Source organism: Haemaphysalis longicornis, unplaced genomic scaffold (assembly GCF_048455015.1).
Source record: "Haemaphysalis longicornis isolate Haplotype H1 unplaced genomic scaffold, Haemaphysalis longicornis Haplotype H1 scaffold_6, whole genome shotgun sequence".
Classification (NCBI taxonomy): domain Eukaryota; kingdom Metazoa; phylum Arthropoda; class Arachnida; order Ixodida; family Ixodidae; genus Haemaphysalis; species Haemaphysalis longicornis.
Genome location: NW_027526407.1, coordinates 115,950,163 through 115,962,978, shown reverse-complemented (window position 1 = coordinate 115,962,978; position 12,816 = coordinate 115,950,163). Strand labels below are relative to the sequence as shown.

General features: G+C 42.7%; 1 long non-coding RNA gene across 1 annotated transcript in view; it reads left to right on the top strand.

The window, feature by feature from the left end:
* The first annotated feature begins 2,212 nt into the window (after positions 1-2,212).
* LOC144141908 (uncharacterized) overlaps positions 2,213-12,816 on the top strand; it is a 78,670-nt gene continuing 68,066 nt past the window's right edge. The window contains exon 1 of the long non-coding RNA XR_013316740.1: positions 2,213-2,322. This is a non-coding gene — a long non-coding RNA (uncharacterized LOC144141908). The remainder of the gene's footprint in view (positions 2,323-12,816) is intronic.

Here is a 12,816-nt window from a genome sequence, read left to right as displayed (position 1 = left end):
ATGCATAAAGACATAAAAAAACAAAAATTTAGACAATTGGTCTTGGTGTTATAAAAGATAAGAAAAACCTGTGTATACATTAGGAGTTTAATCTAGAAAACTGGGTTCTGCGCACTGTATACACCGAACGAACGCACAAAACAAACACAACGGAAGCTTTTGCATTGTTAGAAGACGGTTCCGAACGAATGGTGACGGTGAAAAATAAACTCAAAAGCAGGCACAAATCGCTAAGCTTCGGCTGAAATATAAATGTAAAATTTAACTTAAACGTTTCGAAGGACCTCGCTATTTATTATTACGGCTATTTTTCGGTACCTAAGTGAACGTGCGCGGTTTAGTACTAACGCCAACAATAGAATAGCATTTTACCCGTTGATTCACGTGACAGGGCGTGATTCGTCTCTTCTGCAGAATGAAACACTGATTCGTAACAGCCATAAATAAATTATCATTTTAACAGTCTGGGTACTTCAAAGTCCTTATAGGCGAATCTGTAGTATTCATGCCCCAGAAAACATGTTATGCCCATTAAAATCATCACTGCTTCTTTTTCTGGCACCAGTTCTGGGGTTGTGAGATAGGAAAATAATAAAAAAGCTCGCGTAGTTTGCCGTAATTGTGTATGAATTTGCCACATTTCTTTCTACCACTACCGGCAATTAATGTATTGTGTCATTTCCTTACCTTGGGGATATAAATGATGGCCGATTCAGCTAGCCTAAATGCGCGTCCCTACACCAAGGGCAAATAGGCCATACGATTTGAAATCACCTGCTTTATTCAGGAGTTAACGAACTCGTGTGTTATCCAGCACCGTTGCAAAAATTACATGTCCAGAGTCCCTCGGGTAGTACTGATGAATCAAGATAACTTACCTAAACTACTTCAGGAGTACATCTTATGAGAGGCATGTTTCTGAAGAGGAAACTAGCAGGTTTTCCATTCACCTCATGATAGTATTTTTTGCCGATCCCAGGCACAAACGCTTTTAGTTTGCCTAGCATTGCCACTTTAACGGAACCACGCGCATAAGAGTTGCAGCTCGTGCATCCATAAGCAGGAGAGTCATGGCTGAAAAAAATATTCACTGCAGTCTGCTAGCACCAGTGTCTAGCTATATCTGACCGCCTTACCCTTTTACAAATTTCAGCGGAGAGTGCGTGCCTGTTTTGACAAAGCTCATGAAAAAAGGGAACTTGAAACTGTAATATCAGGGTCCTCAGCGTATAATTCATTTCACCAATACTGTGCGCAGAACCTTTTTTCTTATTCTATCCTTTACAAACGTTTAAACTCCCCCTGTAATACTTTTTCACTTTCATATTGAACATATGAATTTTACGAAACAATAACTTTAAACATTAAGTGCAGGCTCTTACCTCTTCTACGTGCTAAAAGCATAAAACGTCTTACAAAAAAAAGGATTCAGCGTTTTACCCAAACCCAAATAGACAGTACAGCAAGAATATTTCGCAGTACAAAAAAGTGTGCGCTTGAAGAATAATATTGAGAATATGCGCCGCATAATCACAAATGGTCTACAGAGTATTTTTCATACAAGTGACAATCAGTCTAAAGTTCGGCCAGTTTTGTTTTAGGGTCGGCTTTGATATTCTCTCAGGAAATTCTGCTTTCGAAGGTTCACAGCCTTTGAAGAGGGTATCAACCTCATTCTGCTGATCCTTAAAAAAGAATATATTCCTTGTTTAAATGATATACAGTTTGAAGACATTTGAAAATGTGAATAACACGATACAAATTATCTAATTATCTGCTCGGGAGCTCATTTTTTTGTTGCCATAAGTACATGACAACAAAACTTTCTTGTAACATCACCATTTTACTTTTTTTGGTTGTAATGAAGTATTCTTTGGGATACTAGACTTGTTGTATGGGTTTCTACGGGCATACGGACGATATAGCACGCGTTTTTTGTTGTGTACTAATAAACACCATGCACAAGGCAACGACTGCCATACATTGAACCGAAACACTGCTTATGCAATAAGCGTATGACCTCCAGCTCAACTTTTATTATATTTATTTGCATGGCTCTGACGTCAATACATCAGTATTTTTAGTGGCTTTAAGTGCTGCACGGCAGCAACCCACGTTACCTGCATTTCGCTACAGCTGTCCGAAGTGACATGACATTTCTTTATATTCCGACGAGCTTTTATTATGATAATGGCACCCTTGGCTTTATAAACGAACTGTCATCGCTTGGCGAAGCATGGTATGTTTTCGTGTAATATTGGGCTTTTGATCTGTTAAACTTTTGACGTGACCAAAAGCATCAACATCACTAGTGAACTAATGGTACGTAAACACGTTTTCCCATTCCCATATGATCACTGGTAAACGGCGCCTGCAGCCGCTCGTCCTAAGTGAAATGTGGGTCTTCGATTTGCTTTCAACGAACTTTATTTTTCAGCAAGTAGAGCCCAACCTGAGCTTCTTTTGAAGCGATCAAACGCTGTAAAGTAACATGCTCCTGAACTAAATTTACGTTAAAATAAACCTGGACACTGCAAAAAGGTCCGGGCAAAGTTTTGCTTGTAAGTTTTGGCTACTTTTATCGCCTCTTCCGAACACATTTGCAGGACTTTTTGTCGCTTCAACTTATTGTGGTCATTTGGGGCCACGACTTCAATGCACTGAGGTGCGCGTAAACCTGCGGTGCGCTAACTTTAGATACTAGTGAGATACTTTTCATTCTTTCGCGCAGTTTCCTCTTCGGTTGACGACAAATAGAAATATAGAGCTTAATACTTCTTTCCAATTATCTACTGCGAAACGCTCCTTGTAGTGCAAAAAACTGGATCTTGAAAGGAATGTTTGTGCTGCTCTCCATGACGTTTGAATGAGACAACACTATTTATGGGCGTGAAAACGTGCTTTAGGAAGAAAAGCAGTGCGATTGCTTGGTGTTTAGTATCTAAACAAAATTGGTCATTTCGGCCAATACCGTTAAACCTAAATTTAGGGCCGCCGTTTAAGACGTTCGTACCCTCTCTTCTCTCGAATCGTCATGGTTCCCCACCTCTTATCCAGAATAGGTATTTCTAGCATCCTAAACAGTTAGAGATGTTTATACAAACTAAACTTAAACCCGAAGCCACTTTTCCTCCTTGTTTTACGGATACAGGGATATTTTAGGAGTGCGGTACGAAATGCAGCGTCACTCTTAGCTACTCTTTAAGCACAGTACCTCGAAGCAGGACTTTTACCTTTCCTTATTTTATTCAAAAAAGCTCGCAGATTTACAGCCTAACCATGTGGCTCCCCTGAAGTATATCCGCTGAAAAGCGCTAAATTTCCCATTGTCGGGTATCTTCAATGAGGTACCACGTCCGAGCACAAATGCTGGGATTGGGCAACTTCCAGCTCACACTGCAATTAAACTAATATGTGAAGTTCTAAAACCGAAAAATCTTTGAGCTGTAAACCCAACACAACATTCCTATAAAAGCAATTTTAATTCAGGAATTCTCATGCGCCGCTGGACATTTCTCATGACGACCGGGTGCAATTGTTTGCGCCCTTTCGCTTCTAGATTTCTGCAGTATACTGGGGCATGTGGCATTTTTGATGGGCAGAAATGGTAAACTCTGCCTAATACACTCATAAAATATTATCGCTGGTCATGCTGAAATATTACACATCTAATGCACAAAACCGACTTTCTTCTACCAAACAGGGCTACGCAATTACATGTTCACAGTAACACGCTTAAAAATTCCGAACAACGCCTAACATCTCGTTTGTAAACTTTATAAGGCCTTCATAAAAAGTGCTACAGCCAGCGCCGCTCTAACCAAGAGCACATATATAGCCAAGAACTGCGTGCCTAACCAAGAATACGGAGAGCATCCCAATCCCCATCGATGTTGTGTTTCAAACTACGATATAGTACTTTACAATCGCGGAATGTCTTGAGGGGGTTTTCGCTTGCCGACACCTCCGCATTTCTTCTGGCCATCTAATGACCATGTAGAAGCATCAAGGTGGCTCCACAGTACCACATATCTGTACACGCTGGCAATCAGCCGGCGTTTCCACACCTATTTTACTGCACGTTCCAAGGGCAGTTAGCTTTCCATGTTGGTCGACTGCGCTTTAGGTTACATGGTACACAATTTAAAGTTGATAAATGGTCAAGTCCTATGACACGAGCGCAAAATGGCTGATTAATTAGAAGTGGAAAATTTTGGTTGGGCATCAAAACACGCCCAAAGCGTTACATGATGCAATAAAAAAGGGAAAGTTAAAAAAACATTTTTTTTGTAAACGCAGGCGCTAAACAACAGAATCCGGTGACAGGCTTTTTGTCTTTGTTTCTTTTTATGAGAAGTATGGCGCTGTGCGCGAGACGCTTTTTGTTCCCTAGCCTTCTTGCTATGAGCGGCTTTTGATGAACTTTATTTCAGGCGGGATCAGCACAATAAAGCGTAAGCCCACGGATTCGCTCATTTGTGTTGAAATGTGAAAGGCTTCCCAGATTTGGCTTGTGGTCTTGTGAGATTTTGCCAGAACTGATGTTTCTCCAAGCAAAGGGTGCCACTCTCATTTTCAGCAGTGGGTCGCCAGTTTGCTGAGGTGTGTGACACGTGCGGGGAAAGCTTCAAACTCCTCGTGGAACATCTCCATGCTAGCGGCTGCCCAGACAACACGCTATCGCAGTTGCCGAAAAGTTTCAAACACGAAAAAAACCGTAATCCATGAGCCCCGATAAGAAAAACTTTGTAGTCCGATACATGCACAAGGCTTTACCTAACTAACAAAGATAGTCGGGCTATGATTTTTATGTTGTGTTTTCTATGCCAGTGAAATGTAAAGCGATGTGCCAAAAAGCGCGTGCGGGGCGGGAAGCCAAAAAAAGAAGGAAGCAAAAAAAAACATGGCAAAATTCCCTTTGCTGCATGTGAAGTTGCGGTTGTGTTCACCTTTCTTTTGAACAGCTGCAGAGCATAGGTGGCCCAGTAATATAGAAGACTCAATACAAGGCTTCCAAACCGCCAGCACGAGTCAGCGAACGGCTCCCTAAGGTATTCTGGTGACACACTGCCGAAAATGGGAGTGCAACCTATTGTTTGCGGCGAAACAGTTCTGGGCAAATCCCGCGAGACCACAGCGCAAATCTGCGGAGCCTTTCACATATCTACACAGCAGACCGACTGCGTGAGCTCATGCTGAATCGTGCTGACCTTACCTGAAATAAAATTCCTCAAAAGCAGCTCATAGCAAGAAGGCATGGGAGAAAAAAGTGGCACGCACACAACCCAATGCTACTAATAATATAATAAAAGATAAAGAGCCTTTTACCAGATTGTGACGTTTAGTGCATGTGTGTATCAACCAAAGTGTTTTTACTTACCCACTTTCCAACTGTATCTTGTATCCCTTTCTACGTGTTTTGATGTCCAACGCATTTTGTGCCTTCTAATAAATTAGTTGTTAGTTCCCCTCATGGCGTCCATTTCGACTGTTTGTTTCTTTAAATAGTGTCTCTTGTAACATAAAGCGCCATGAATCAACATAGAAGGTGCAAGCAAGCTGCTCATTGGGCTTTGTTTTTCATTATTATTACGGTGAAGTATATGAAGGTTCTGGGCTCTGTGCGAGCTGACAGCAAGAAAAACAGTGCTTGCCTCTGACCACTAGACCCACCAGTTGTGGATGGAAAAGTTCCAAATAGCGAGTACCCACCATCCGGCTATGAAGCAAAATATACAGGAATAGTTGCTTCCACAATAATTCCTTAAGTTCTAAGAATATATTTTTCAAATTCTGAAGCGCATTCAACATAGCAAAATAAACCCACTTCATCACCTGTCTGTCTATCTGAAGGGCGGAGAGTGCAAGCAGGTCTGAACATTTTTAATACCGATATGATAGTGGTGCTGCCATCACAGGTAGTCACGACGACACACTTTGTAACCATTTTCACGACCACCTGTAAAAATACGCAATTATTGAAAACATTCTTATTGCGAAATGCCTTTAAAACTAATTTCAACGTGGCACGTTTTGTTCTCTTTGAAGTCAATTCTGCCTGCTGTTGTAATCTTCAATTGATGGCTGCTACACACAGAAGCACTGATTGCTGTTTTCATTATAGCCGCCCACCCTTCATGGGTGGCTATTATTTTGCTCAAAACATATGAGCCGTCGATAACGCTGGTGGGGAAGTGTCAGAGAAGCCTTACAAATTCCAATGAATTACAACAAAACGTCCACTGGCGCCGTTTGTTATCGTCATGTGCCCTTGTAGAATTTTTCTATCACCACTGTGGTTACACAAAGACCCCTGACACAGGCACCATCTATTCCTTGATGATTGAGCTTTAAAATATTTCCTATATTGTCGTAGGCACCTTAATTAGATATAAAATACCGTTTAGGACTTAAGACTTCAGGTTAATACACTAATTATGAAAGCTCAAGAAGTGTTAAATGTGTGGCTGCATCGAACATTTGTGGACATCAGCAGCGTCCAAAGTGGCAACTTGGCCTCAAACGCAGGAGCAGTGGTTCCACTTCTAGATGCAGTGGTGTCATCTACTTCAAAAGATTAAACATTTTTTCGCAGATTTAACCATTAAATCAAGCCACATTTTGGGGGAATAGTATCTGTACAAGATATCCACCTTGGGGCAGTGTGTGGCGGAATTTTTGTGGGGCCATTTTGGGTTCTTTATGCTAAATATTTTTTTTAATTAGTAACTTTTTTGAATAAGAGCTGTGCTGATGAGGCCAGATGTGTAGTCTTGAGAAAACCCTCAACGCTTTTTTTCTGGCCTATTGTGCAAGCGAGTGTTTTAAACATACTCTAAAGGTTCTTTCGCTTGTGTACTCTCGGGTTTCTTACGCGTTATAAATCACCACGGCCAATAAGATGCAGATCGTGATGACGCTGTTTGAATTGATTTGGGAAAGCAAGCCATTATTTAAAGGTTGTTATTTTAAAACTTCTCGTCGAGGCAGTCAATTCCTTATTTATTTTCTACGACACATAAGGCAATATAGACTCCGCCCTTGTATTTTCGTAAGTTTTCTGTTGGGATTCAGCTCGATAGGCGGTACCAAATAAAGGCACAATATTTCTGGATCCAGTAAAATTGATACCTATTGCGACTGTTTGTTCAAGGACTCTCTGCGCAACAAGGCTTTTTTGTCCTTCAGCAGTGGGGAACACAAAAGTGCGAGACAGAAGAATTTTAATTTTAGTTTATGAGGCGAATGTGCAGCCTCACAGAACGTAAGAGGTATATTTGAACCTTATACGATCACAACAGTGGTATTTGTGAATTTAACGTTTTTGGCTACAACCAAGAGGCAAACGTTACCAGCAATTATTCCCGGTGAATATAAAGCTTTCACTGCTTGTATAGAAATGCTTCAAAATGACTAAAATTACCTGCGAGTTCTGGAAACGGCGTGTACCTATTCGCAGTATATCAAATTAGTGCGTATACTTGCGCGTTGAATTACTCAAGCCAGCCGCAGAAGTCGAGGGCACTTATGATAGACGGCGAAAAACTCGGCCAAGGAACCATTCTACCAGGTTTTAAAATTGGTCACATTTTGAGAAGAGTAAATAATATATTGTACAGGAACTACAACATTTCTAAGACCCAAATTTTGCTTTTTAATCCCCTCACCTGCGAATATTTTTCCGCCAGCGCTAATATCTGTGGGGAATGAGTGAAACCGCAAATACATTTATTGGCGCGTTGGTTTTTTTTCATAAGAGTAGATGCACATGAAAGCAAATTGGCATTTGTTGTTTTCATAAATGCCGCGTCACTGGACAAATCTTCAAACCCATTCTTCTTACTACGCCACTTAGTAATCAATTAACTTAAGACCGAAACAACAATTAGGGTCTTTGTGGATTTCACACACTTTGTTTTTTTTTCTATACTCTGTAAAATGACTCATCATCAGTGTAACTGCTGAGCTTGTTTATTTTGCCGAAACGGCATGCGCAGAAAACTGTTTGCTTAGCACCACATGACACTTCAAATATTCTTTAGAGCCTATCGCTTTTTAGAACTGGCTCTGCGTACGGGCCACCTCCATAGGTACACACGTTGGTTTTCGCCTTGTCTAATTCCTTCCCTCCATTTGAGTAATTTTAGTTTTGTCTCCTGATTTTGCATGCCAATTTAGCGGTTTATTTAGTGTCCACTCGCAGTTTAAACAGTTAAGGTCAATATTAGAAAAAAAAAACAGTAAAACCAGGATAAACTCTCCACTAAATATTCATTGCCTAAGTCTCCCGCGTTAAGCTCAAACAAAAATTTCATTCCCAACAGCAAAGCAGTTTCCGTACTTAACTCCTCTGGCACCCACAATTGTGTTTTATTCCAAGTACAGGTATGTTTTTTTTATCTTTCGGGTGTTTCAGCATTTCACACTTTTTTTCTCATTGCGCCCAGTTCTCATGTCGAGAAGCAAATAAAGAATTCGTCTGCGCTTTCCGGTAGCCTTCTTAAAGCCCGTGTAGGCTTTGAATGCAAGCACGAGATGTTTAAAGAAGAACGCTCGCATATCTTGCGAGTCACTCTAACACAACACGATTATTGTACTTGTTGGAAATATATAACCAAATTCTATAAGCAACTTCCATTAATCAGGTCATTGAAAACCAGAAAAGCGAGGCATGGTAACATCGTGCATACTTCACGCCCTCTGAAAATATTGACACCATGACGGAAAATAAAGCCTGAGGGTGCAAATAAGGTAACTGAAGGAAAGAGGCTTTAGATTATCTCTTCTCCTAGGTGTAGCCAAAAAAAATCCCTGAGGAAATTGTGACGCAGCGCTAGAGAAAGTCAAGCCAAGAGAAGACAGAAGGCAGTGTCAGTTATTCCGCACTGTCACAACATAACGCAGTGAGTTGCAAAGATTGCTAATAAATTCATTGCTGAATTTGTTTTGTCGGGTCCGCAAAAGTTGAAAAGGCTACGCAAGCTCGAGAATTAGGACGAGGAAGAACTACATCGTTGCGGGGTAAAACTCAGAAGCCTTAGTTTCAGGTGTGATACGGAAGCAGTTTGGACAAAACAGTTGACCTTTCTGAAGTGCTATACAGGACAAACGGCACAGAGCATTATCCAGCTACTACGCGAGCCCAATAACACATGTGGCCACCTACAATCCGCGGAGCACTTGGCCGAGCACGGAAAACAAATTGGTGACCTAGCATTGTGTGAACAAAGATGGCTACGAATGGTGACCACTACATGATGACCACTACATGATGAATGATGACTAAAAAGATGATCACGAAGTGCGTTAAAAGGTGTGGTGACAAAGGCATCCTGGAAGGTAGTAGAACGGACATTTGGGCTAGTTGGTAGCTGTTTATCTTGAAGGTGGAAGCGCTACCAAAACATGCACGAAAGAATAAAAAACGCGCCGTGTCGTTTATGTTTTTATCTTCTTTCGTCCCGGTTTTGTGAGCGCTGCTACCTTCAAGATGTCCTGGAGGGTAATTGTAGCTTGTTTTAAATGCGGAGCATTTCTTAGGCTCACGATGTGACTCGTCGATGTTGTCGGCGCCGTCCACATGCTCACTGCGCATGCGCGTCGCGTCGAGGAGCAGGTGCGCGTCTTTCCCCCGTACCCTCCTAGCTCTCAACAACCGGTGCGGTGGTGCGAAAGAAGCGCGTGTACCCCGTGCGCTCCGTCGCTCTCAACAACAGCTGCGGCGGTGCGGGGGGAGCGCGTCTAGGCGCGCATGCGTCGTAGCTACCCGAGCGCTGCGTCGCGCTCAACAGTAACGGTGGCAGGGCGTGTACACGTGATAACGGCGTTGTGGGTGCGTGGAAAGTTCGCGCGCTTGTGTACGGAAGCGTGCGCATGCGCGTCTCTCCCCCGTACTCCTCTACCTCGAACGCGGGCGGTGTGTATATAGGCGGCGGAGCGCGCGTTCGGAATTCAGTCAAGGGCGTCTTTGCTTGGCTTTCGCTTGACTTGACGCTTTGCTTGACGGCACCAAGCAATAAAGACAGACTTTAACTTTACACTCCTTGCCTTCGCTTCTCCTTCATTCAATAAATAGGAATAATAAAGACGAAATAACAATTGAGCATTCCCAAACCATACCCAATTACGCAACATTCACGCGATACCCCTACCACTCTGCGACGGATTTACTCGAGTTCCCCCGTGGGAAGATGCGGGCGGGTTTTTTTATGATCGTTACATTAGATTTTGACGCTGGCTTTGCTACAAGTTTCACTTTTTTCTAAGGGACTTCGGTCGATACGACCCAAATTTGACGCTTGTCTTCGGCTTTATTTTGAGTGTCATCGGCACAGCCGTATTCTGGTGAGCACCCGCAGTCGCTGCCGCCGTGGAGAGCGCCCAGACGGAACAATGCCCACAGAGGTTTATGCTCCTCGGCCAGGAGCGCGCTCTGATTGGTTCACAGTCAAGATGATGATGATGATGCTTAGTGGCTTCCCCTTTGAAACGGGGTGGTGTTGCACAGCGGCCTTAGTTGCAACGCCGCTGTACAATCACCTCTCCAAAAAGTACAAACAACACAAATAAAAAATACTATCAAAATAAAAAGGAAATGCCTTTACGAAATTTTTGTGCTAGTCTGACTTCTTTGTTCACATGTCTTCCCAGATTGTTCTCTGCTCTTTCCCACCAACACCCTAACCTCCTTTTATTAACATCTACGGCTGTCCAATACACTTTTCTGCTAAACTTAAAGCTAAGGGCTTCCGGAAACTGGATGGCTCCATCACTGAGGACTGGACAGGTACTTTTGCACTCCGTCACAATATGTCGCATGATTTCTGGCTCATTTTTGCAGCCTGCGCATAGTTCTTTCTGAACCGGCTCACGGACAAGCGTTCTTGCCCGCAAGCAACTCGCCCGGGCTCAAAAAAGCAATGCACTCTATTTGGTATTATCAAATCATTTTTCCCTTGTGACCTCCTGCTTCACGATCCTGTAGATATCTAAGGACTTCTTCGCATCCATCCTCCTTTTCCAGGTCGTTGTCTCTGTTTCTTTCACTTAATTTTTCTTGCCTTGGTCGTTTACCCAGCACTTCCTGGTTTTATATACTTTGTCCTAAGCCTTCTGGTTCTTTTCCTCCACTGTGTGTCCAAGCTTTTCATGTAAAGATATCGTAACAATTTGGCCGCCCATCTCTGATCATCCATATTTCTAAGTCGTTCTTCAAAACAAATTTTGCTCTGTGCTTCTCTCACTTCGAAGGATGCCCATTCCATGTCTTCCTGCACTGCCTCATTTGTTGTTTTACTCTGTGCTTCTAAGGTCAATCGACCTACGGCCCTCTGATTTACTTCTAGCCCTGATTGAATCTCTGATTTGACACACACTACTGCGTTTGAAAAGGTCAGTACTGGTACCATTACTCCCTTCCAGATTCCTTTCACTACTTAATATCTGTTATATCCCCACAGTGCTCGGTGCTTCATGATAAAAGCGCTTCTTCTGCCTTTCATTCTTAAATGCTCCTCCTGAGTTTTTAGATACGCCTGACCTTCGTTTAACCATATGCTCAGTTATTTATATTCTGTTACCCATGGTATTGCTGCTTTTTGAAAGAATACCGACTCGTTACGGGCGTTGTCATTAAAAACTAGAACTCGCGACTTTGCTGTGCTAAACTCTAACATCAGTTCAGTGGCTCCTTCCCCGCAGATATCTCTCAGCGGTTGCAGACACTGTTTGTTATCTGCTAATGGTACTATGCCATCTGCATATATCATTCCCGTTATATGTTGTTCCACTTCCTGTCCTTTGGGCTATAACATAGATTGAAATCTATTTTACTGATTAGGAATAGACAGCGCGGTATACACATAGACACAGGGAAGAGTACTTGACACACACGAACGCTGAACCAACAGTTTTAATGAAAAAAAGACACACCTATATATACGCACAGTAGTCACGCCTATCTGGGTTTTTATACACGGCGCACGCGGAGAAAGTCTAATTCTTTTGTAGTAAGGGCTACTGATGGTGAACTAACGCTTGCTTGCCTAAGCCTGTTGAATAATTCAGCTTCAATATTCTCCCGTGTGATACGGTCTGAGCATTTCTTTACGACAGCAGTTCTATCCAGGAACGGCACACATCCGCACATGTGGCAGTGCTGGCAGTGCTGGCAGTGCTGCGCACGTGTGGCAGTGCGGCTGTGCCGTTCGTTGATAGAACTTCGGTCATAAAGAAATGCTCAGACCGTATCACACGGCAGATTATTGAAGCTGAATTATTCCACAGGCTTGGGCAAGCATGCGTTATTTCACCGTCACTAGCCCTTACTACAAAAGAATTGGACTTTCTGGGCATGCGCCATGTATAAAAACTCAGATAAGCGTGACTACTGTGCGTATATATAGGTGTGTCTTTTTTTCAATATAACTGTTGGTTCAGCGCTCGTGTGTGTCAAGTACTCTTCCCTGTGTCCGTGTGTAAACCGCGCTGTCTTCTCCCAATCATGTTATATCAACACGCCCAGATAGCCACGTTAGTGCATTTCATCTATTTTACTGCCTTCAAGCCTTCTTTCTAGTCTAGCCATGTACAGCATGAACAGAAATGGCGACAGAGGACAACCCTGCTTTAAACCTCTATTTGTGACTGCCGGTTCCGTGCACTTTTGGTCCTGCAAAGTAATTTGCACCTCGCTCCCATTGTAAATTCCCTGCAACAGCTGTATAAAGTCCTGGCATAACCCCTCCCGCTCAAGTATGCTCCAAAGAATTTCTCTGTCTACGTTGTTGTAGGCTCCCTTTATATTGCGAAATGCTA